This window comes from Anolis sagrei, chromosome X (assembly GCF_037176765.1).
Source record: "Anolis sagrei isolate rAnoSag1 chromosome X, rAnoSag1.mat, whole genome shotgun sequence".
In the NCBI taxonomy this organism is placed as follows: Eukaryota; Metazoa; Chordata; class Lepidosauria; order Squamata; family Dactyloidae; genus Anolis; species Anolis sagrei.
Genome location: NC_090034.1, coordinates 94885351 through 94893499, shown reverse-complemented (window position 1 = coordinate 94893499; position 8149 = coordinate 94885351). Strand labels below are relative to the sequence as shown.

The 8149-nt window shown below is 42.1% G+C and overlaps 1 protein-coding gene across 1 annotated transcript in view; it reads right to left on the bottom strand.

The window, feature by feature from the left end:
• The window catches only part of LOC137094895 (ly6/PLAUR domain-containing protein 5-like), a 21993-nt gene extending 16462 nt beyond the window's left edge, over positions 1-5531 (bottom strand). The window contains exons 1-2 of the mRNA XM_067460833.1: positions 5370-5531; positions 1-39 (exon numbers count right to left, since the gene is read on the bottom strand). The exon at positions 1-39 is cut by the window's left edge and continues 88 nt beyond it. The gene's annotated coding sequence lies outside the window, so the exon portion shown is untranslated. The remainder of the gene's footprint in view (positions 40-5369) is intronic.
• Between the last annotated feature and the right edge of the window lie 2618 nt (positions 5532-8149).

The window sequence follows — 8149 nt, the reverse complement described above, 5'->3', positions numbered from 1 at the left end:
CCTGTGTACTGAATGGTCTTTCAACAGCAAAGGAGAGGTCTGCAGAACAGAAGAATAACATCTTACACCTCTTCCACTATTTGTGTTTCATCTAATATTGCATGAAAGCATGCAAACTATGATTGTGGAAAGATTAACTGTGTGAAAAAAATCAGGAAAATAGATAGCCCAAGAAATCTACCAATATTTACTCGAATCTGGTGCAGCAGCAAATGTAATGCACACCTCAAACAAACAAAAAAAACAAACAAAACATATTTGCTGCCGAATGCACAGTGGCAAAAATTGCACTCTTTATAATATGTCCAAAAAAAAAAAAAAGTGTGTGTTACAGTTGCTGCCCGCTTTCTTTAAAAAACATTGTGTTCAGACACCACATCTTTCAGCAATGGAGCAATGTGTGTCTGTTTGAATATAGATAGATAGATAGATAGATAGATAGATAGATAGAGACACACACACAATTACATGCATACAGTAGAGTCTCGATTATTCAATCTTTGCTCATCCAACGTTCTGTATTATCCAATGTAGTCTTGCCTCCTGCCCATATCCATAGCTGTTTGTATACATTGTGATTTTTTGGTGTTAAATTCAAAAATACCGTAATTACTACATAACATTACCATGTACCGAACTGCTCTTTCTGCCGATTTGTTGTAAAATATGAAGTTTTGGTGCTTAATTTGTAAAATCATGACATAATTTGATGTTTAATAGGCTTTTCCTTAATCCCTCCTTATTATCCAATATTTTCACTTATCCAACTTTCTGCCAGCCCATTTATGTTGGATAAGGAAGGCTATACTCTCTCTCTGTGTGTGGGTATGTGTGTGTGTATAGTAAAGGAAAAGGTTTCCCCTCACATTAAGTCTAGTCATGTCCAGTGTCCGACTCTGGGGGGTGGTGTTCATTTCCATCTCTAAGCCAAAGAGCTGGCGTGGTCCGTAGACACCTCCTAGGTCATGTGGCCAGCATGACTGCAGGGAGCACCATTACCTTCTAGCAGAAGCAGTACCTATTGATCTATTCACATTTTGCATATTTTCAAATTGCTAGGTTGGCACAAGCTGGGCCTAACAGCGAGAGCTCACTCTACTCCCTGCCCGCTTCACAGGCCATTTGCGAGAGGAATGTCCGGCTGCCTCACAATACCAGTAGAGGTTTAATCGCTGGGGCCTGGCTTTCTCTGCTGCATAATCTTGGGGTGTACATGACCCAACTGCATTGGTTCCTCCTCGTCCCCGCAATCAGCAGGTGGGGCAGACTACCATGGGATGCCCGGGCCTGGGGCATTCCCGACCTTAGCGGCTTCGCACTCCAGAGTCCCACAGCCCCACTGACGCCATGTGTGGAGGTTGCTATCCAGGTAATTAATCCATCCAAGGAAGCAAGAAGGTCATCATGAAGCACTTTCTCTTGTAGCTCTGGATTCAATCCATCCAAAAACTGTCCACGCAAAGCCACATCATTCCAGCCCACTTGTGGGGCCAGCACTTTAAAATCAGCAATGTATTGAGCCAAAGGCCTGTCCCATTGCAACAGCCGACGCAATTTACGATTGGCCAACTCCTGGGTCACTGGACACCCCCAAGTGGTTTGAATATAGTCCAGAAAAGCCTGCCCTGTATCTACCTCAGCTGCTTTGGCATTAATCAGGGTAGTGGCCCATAAAGCATCAGGGCCTTCAAGAAGACTGTAAATAAAAGCTACCTTCAGTTCCTCTGTCGGAAATTCAGCTTCTCTAGCAGCCAAACATAAGAGGCATTGTCCTTTGAAGATCAGAACAGCAGCTGCTTCCCCCTTGAACTTGGCAAGGAGAGCCAGTGATGGATGTTGACCAGCTGTATTCAAATCACCAGCCTTTCGGTCAGAAGTTCGGAGGCTCAGTGGTTTAGCCATATATGTATGGCTACCCATTTTGTGAATCAATTTGGCATTATATATCTTGTCTGTTGGAGCTAGGTGTGAATGTTTCAACTGACCACCTTGATTAGTATTTGATTGCCTGGCAGTGCCTGGAACAGACAAGAGTCCTTTGTCCCACCCTGGTCATTCCACAGATATATAAACCTCTTTTTCCTTGTTCCAACAGACCACACTACCTCTGAGGATTCTTGCCATAGATGCAGGCAAAATGTCAGGAGAAAATACCTCTAGAACATGGCCATATAGCCCGAAAAAACCTACAACAACCCAGTGATTCCGGCCATGAAAGCCTTCGACAATACATAATATACTATACTTGGAGCCCAAAGATATTGTTGATGAAAAAGATGATGAAGAAGGGAAGGGAAGAAAGGGAGGAGAAGGAAAGAGAAGGAGAAAAGGGGGAAAATAGAAGCAGGAGGAGCAGAAGTAGGCAAACCATTAACCACAAACAATAATCCCTAAAGTATTTCTCAGCCCATCCCGAAGAACTTGTAAGAGCTTGTAGATGCATACTGCAATATGCCAGGAAGATTAGGAAACCAGAATTCTGCAAAGCTGGAGCAAACAATTGCAACTTGATGCTGTGCCAGATGCCTTTTGCATCCTTTGTTTCATGGTATTACCCTGTGCCATTCCTGTCTGGCCAAGCCCACACCAGTGTTCCTGCATTTCCTTTCCCATGAAAAGCAGTATGTATGTAATGTATACCATCAAATCACTCAAGTTACTCTGCAAATATTCTGCTCATCATCTAAAACAGATGATGCCCATCATCTAAAACAGTCTTCAAAAGGAAAACCAGAGAAATAGGTAACCCTTCCCTCAAGGAGCCTGTCCTCTTTACCCTGCCTCTGCTTCCTTGGGTGAATTTATGGCCCCTTCTACATTGCTATTTAGTCCAGATTATCAAAGCAGGTAATCCACACTATCTGTGTTGAACTGGATTGTATGAGTCTACACTGACATATAATCTACTCACATTTGCTTGTTTTCAAACTGCTGGTTGGCAGAAGCTGGGGCTAACAGCGGGAGCTCACGCCGCTCCCTGGATTCACACCTGGGACCTTTCGGTCAGCAGGTTCAGCAGCTCAACAGTTTAACCTACTGCACCACCAGGGGCTCCACAACTACAATTTGGCACAGATTTATACTAATATTTACTTACTTTAGTCCTCTTTGCAGATTATTTATTATAGACTGACTAAATACCATGATTTGCTGCTGCAGCCCAATGCATTCTGGGAAATGTTGTTTAGCACAGGCATATGGCTTAAATAAAATCACTATAAATGGGGCTCCTATCTCCCTCATATTTTTTTATTTATTTTATTTAAGTATTCAATTAGACATATATTTGCAAGTGTTTGTTGCATACAGTGCAATACTTTCTATCTTGAGGTGGAACTTACTGTTGCACTCCAGGACAGGAAAAGTCCTCTGACTTTAAAACACACCACACGTTGAGTGAAGAAACAACTCCTTTTTTAATTAAAGCTTAATAAAATAGCCAGTAGAAAGAAATGTTTGTAAGAAAATAGAAAAGTTCCAAAAGCAAAAGGTCAGTAAAATGCAGTAACTCAAAGCAATGTCCATAAAAGATATAAAAGCAATCCAAGGCACTATAGGAATCAACAAGATGTCAAGACAATCCAAACACTGCTAGTCAACATCAAAAGGCTAGAAGCATCCACAGGAACAAGACCCCTTAAACAGGATTTCCATGGCACATGAACTTGATTTCCAAATGATGCCTGATCTAACAGATTTTCCCTTGAAGCAAACCTTATATCCCAAAACCCAGAAACTGGTTTGGCTCTTATCTGACGAAGCCTTTCGGAGTGACGTAAATCTTGAGTTTGTTGTCAGTCCTGGCTAAACTCCAGCCGCCTGTTTTTCAACTCAATTTCTGGCTACTCATTAAAATTTCCAGGTGTCAGATTGTTTTCCAAATCCAAATCTTGAGAGCTCATAGAGAGAGGGAGTAAACCATCATCCCTATGCCCAGCAGGAATATTCTCATGAGAAGCTGCCCTTTGCACTGGGGTCTCTCTGTCATTGTCTGCATGAAAATCATTGACCAAACCAACCATCTCCATCTTGCACCTCAGCCTCGGTACCATCATTTCCCTCATCCTTTCTCACAGCATTGCCCACATCATTGCCCATATCAGAAGCATCATGATCCTGGAACACAAACACAGGATGATTCCCAACACTTGCTACAATTGTAGAACACATTTTCTAAGCTTTGCTTATCATGTTGCATAACGTTTCACACATTCACGGATTTTTGGTGAATTTCCAAAGTTTTTTAAAACAACATTTTTTATCAATCTCTGCCTCTGTCTCCCCCTCCCTCCTCCATCAGTTCTGATTGGCTGGAGAGCCATGCCAACATGTTTGGCTTCGCCTCTCAGCAGGGTTTGGTTGCTCTGTGAATTTTAGCTCTGTCACGGCTACATCCGAACACATCAGAAACTTAAGAATCGAAGGCTCCTTTTGATTCAAATTCTTAATATTGGGGGGGGGGAGGGGCAACAAGCAGGCATGTCAGAACTCACTTTAAAAGTGCTAAACATCCGAACTTGAACCGAATCGAGGTTATTTCCAAATCAAATGCACAAGTCTACTACTTAGAGCTGCAAAAGGGAACCACAAGCAAATCTCATGGAAAATTCCCCTGACTTACTGGAAGAAAGGAGCCCCCGGTGGCGCAGTGGGTTAAAGCACTGAGCTGCTGAGCTTGTTGATCGAAAGGTCACAGGTTCGATTCCGGGGAGCGGCATGAGCTTCCGCTGTCAGCCCTAGCTTCTGCCAACCTAGCAGTTCGAAAACATGCAAATGTGAGTAGATCAATAGGTACCGCTCCGGTGGGAAGGTAATGGCGCTCCATGCAGTCATGCCGGTCACATGACCTTGGAGGTGTCTATGGACAACGTTGGCTCTTCGGCTTAGAAATGGAGATGAGCACCACACCCCAGAGTCAGACATGACTGGACTTAATGTCAGGGGACTACCTTTACCTTTACCTTTTACTGGAAGAAATTTTGGGGACTAAAATACTCCAAAGGCAACAATCCAAAAAATAAGATTTGGAGCCTGCACCTGCTTTCAATCCTGCAGCTGTCTCTTGCAGGATCCCAGGGCTTGGAGTTTAGGGAGTGGTTTTTTCCATTCTCAGCCCGAGAAGTCCTGGGTCTCACTCAACTACAAGCCTCAGAATTCTGCATGTTTTAAACTGGGATGAGGAAACTCCTGTCTGATCTTGGAAACTAAGCAGTGCTAGTTAACATTTCAAAGGGAGACCCTCAATGGTTATATTTCAGATGAAGGAGTTGAAAAAATAATTATGCAATAGCTGCCGCTTCTTTTCTTTTCTCTTTTTGCCTCCCTCCTTCCCAGCCTCTCCTCCCTTCCTAGCCAGGCTTCAGTCTAACCTTGGAAAAAGCAGACAGGAAATCTTTTAAAAGCAAGTCACTTCCTCCTCTTGTGTCTTTTCCTCTTCTTTTCCCCAAAGCTGGTCTGCATTTGCAAGCCTCCAGACGCTTCCTAATCAACTTCCCCTTTCACTTTGCCTCAGCACTTAGGTTACCATAATACTTGATACTGATGCGCACCATAATTTTGGAAATTGTTGTTGTTATTTATTCTTTCTGACTCATCATGACCTCATGGACCAGCCCATGCCAGAACTCCCTGTCAGCTGTGGCCACATCCCAGCTCCTTCAAAGTCAAGCCAGTCACTTCAAGGATACCATCCATCCGTCTTGCGCTTGGTCGGCCCGTCTTCTTTTTTCCTTCCTTTCTCCCCATCATCATTGTCTTCTCATGATGTGGCCAAAATACTTCATCTTTGCCTCTAATATCCTTCCCTCCAGTGAGCAGTCAGGCTTTATTTCCTGGAGGATGGACTGGTTGGATCTTCTTGCGGTCCAAGGCACTCTCAGAACTTTCCTCCAGCACCACAGTTCAAAAGCATCTATCTTCCTTCGCTCAGCCTTCCTTATCATCCAGCTCTTGCATCCATAGATTGCTATGGGGAATACCATTGCTTTAACTATGCGGATCTTCGTTACCAGTGTGATGTCTCTACTCTTCACTATTTCATTGAGATTGGTCATTGCTCTCCTCCCAAGAAATCAACGTCTTCTGATTTCCTGGCTGCAGTCTGTGTCTGCAGTAATCTTATGTTTAGAAATATAAAATCTGTTACTGCCTCCACGTTTTCTCCCTCTATTTGCCAGTTATCAATAAGTCTTGTTGCCATAATCTTGGTTGTTTTAATGTTTAACTGTAACCCAGTTTGTGCACTTTTTTCTTTCACCTTGGTTATAAGGCTCTTCAGCTGCTCCTCGCTTTCAGCCATCGAAGTAGTATCATCTGCATACCTAAGATTGTTACTGTTTCATCCAGCAATTTTAACTCCAGCCTTGGATTAATCAAGCCCCGCACGTTGCATAATGCGTTCAGCATACAAGTTGAATAGTTCAGGTAATTTTGGGAATAAGATGTGCACTAGACTCGAGAAAATACAGTAATGTGGTTAGGATTAAGCATACACCACCTTTAGAACCTGTGAGGGTGTGATGGCGCGAGTGACGCCACCTGTATATAAAACTTTAAGTTGTAAAGGTTTGAACTGTATAACATGCCCAAACTTGCTTGCCTATCTTGTAAATGTATAGTTTGATTGATTGGTTATTTATAGCTGTCAATCAATGTTTGCACCAGTTGAATTGCTTTCCCAGCTCAATTGTTTGGCTCCACCTCTTCCTAGGGTGGAGGGCAGTTTTTCCTTCTTCATTCCACCATCAAACAGCTCTACAGATGGATGTGAGAAAGACTTGGCTCTAAAGCCCTTGATCAAGTTATCTCTCATCACCAATTCTCAGGTTTTTCCCTTGGGGCTCACACTTCATGCCCAGTTCACCTCAAGCGCCTTCAAACCAGTCCTTTGGCAGCAAAAGGAAGACTGTGCCTTCAAATATAGGCCATTGGACTGGGACTATGATTGTTCCGACTTTCACAGACATTGAGAAAAGAGAGAACTTGGAAGCTTCTCAGCTAGAAAACTCCTTGGACTCAAGACTCCAGAGACTGTAATGTATGTTTCCTTTACCCCTTTGAATAAAAAGTTTATGCCTAAGGAAGATAACTCATTGTGAACAATAAAACCTATTTTGAGTTATCTGTAGTGTCTTGGTCCTTGAGAATTCCAGTTCCCTAAAGGAGGGCAAGAAGCAATCTCCTGGGGAAAAGATGTCACGTCTCTTTCACTAAGAGCTATAGCCCCAGGCGCGACGGCAGAGGGCAAAACTATAATTGAGAAAGGTGCCAGGCCACACTGGATCTCACTTTGAGAGAAAGGCGGGCTATACGTTCAATAAATCGTTTGATTGTAGGTGAACTATAAATCCCAGGAACTACAACTCCCAAATGTCAAGATGTATTATCTCCAAACTTCATCTCTGTTCATATCTGGGCATATGGAACATTTGTGGCAAGTTTTGTCCAGATCCATCATTTTTTGAGTCCAAAGTGCTCTCTGGATGTAGGTGAACTACAACTCCCAACTCAAGGTCAATGCCCACGAAACCCTTCTAGTGTTTTCTGTTGGTCATGGGAGTTCTGTGTGCCCTGTTTGGTTCAATTCCATCATTGGTGTTCACAGTGCTCTTTGATTGCAGGTTAACTATAAATCCCAGCAACTACAACTCCCAAATGACAAAATCAGTTTTTTTTAGTGGGTTAGTAGGTCTCTTGTGGCCAAATTTGGCGGCAAGTCGTCCAGTGTTTTTTGAGTTATGTTAATCCCACAAACAAACATTACATTTTTATATAGATTATTAGTAATATTACATGTAACATAAAATATTTAATTATAATATTGTATTATTATTAGTAGTATTATTATATTGTATTACATTATAATATTATAAATATTATATGTATATGCAATATATTATTATATTATATTATATTATATTATTAGCATAGCTAATCCAAATTATCTGCTTTAACTGAATTATATATGTCTACACTGCCTATAATTGAGTTCAAAGCACATAATCTGGATTTTATATGGAAGTTTAGAAGGGGCCTCTTTGTGTGTGAAATACCACATAGAACTGAATTCAGCTTGCTACATTTCACTTTTTTTTTTACAACCACATCAACCAAAAGGAACTTTTTCAACATGGAGCAATTGTAAAAACTT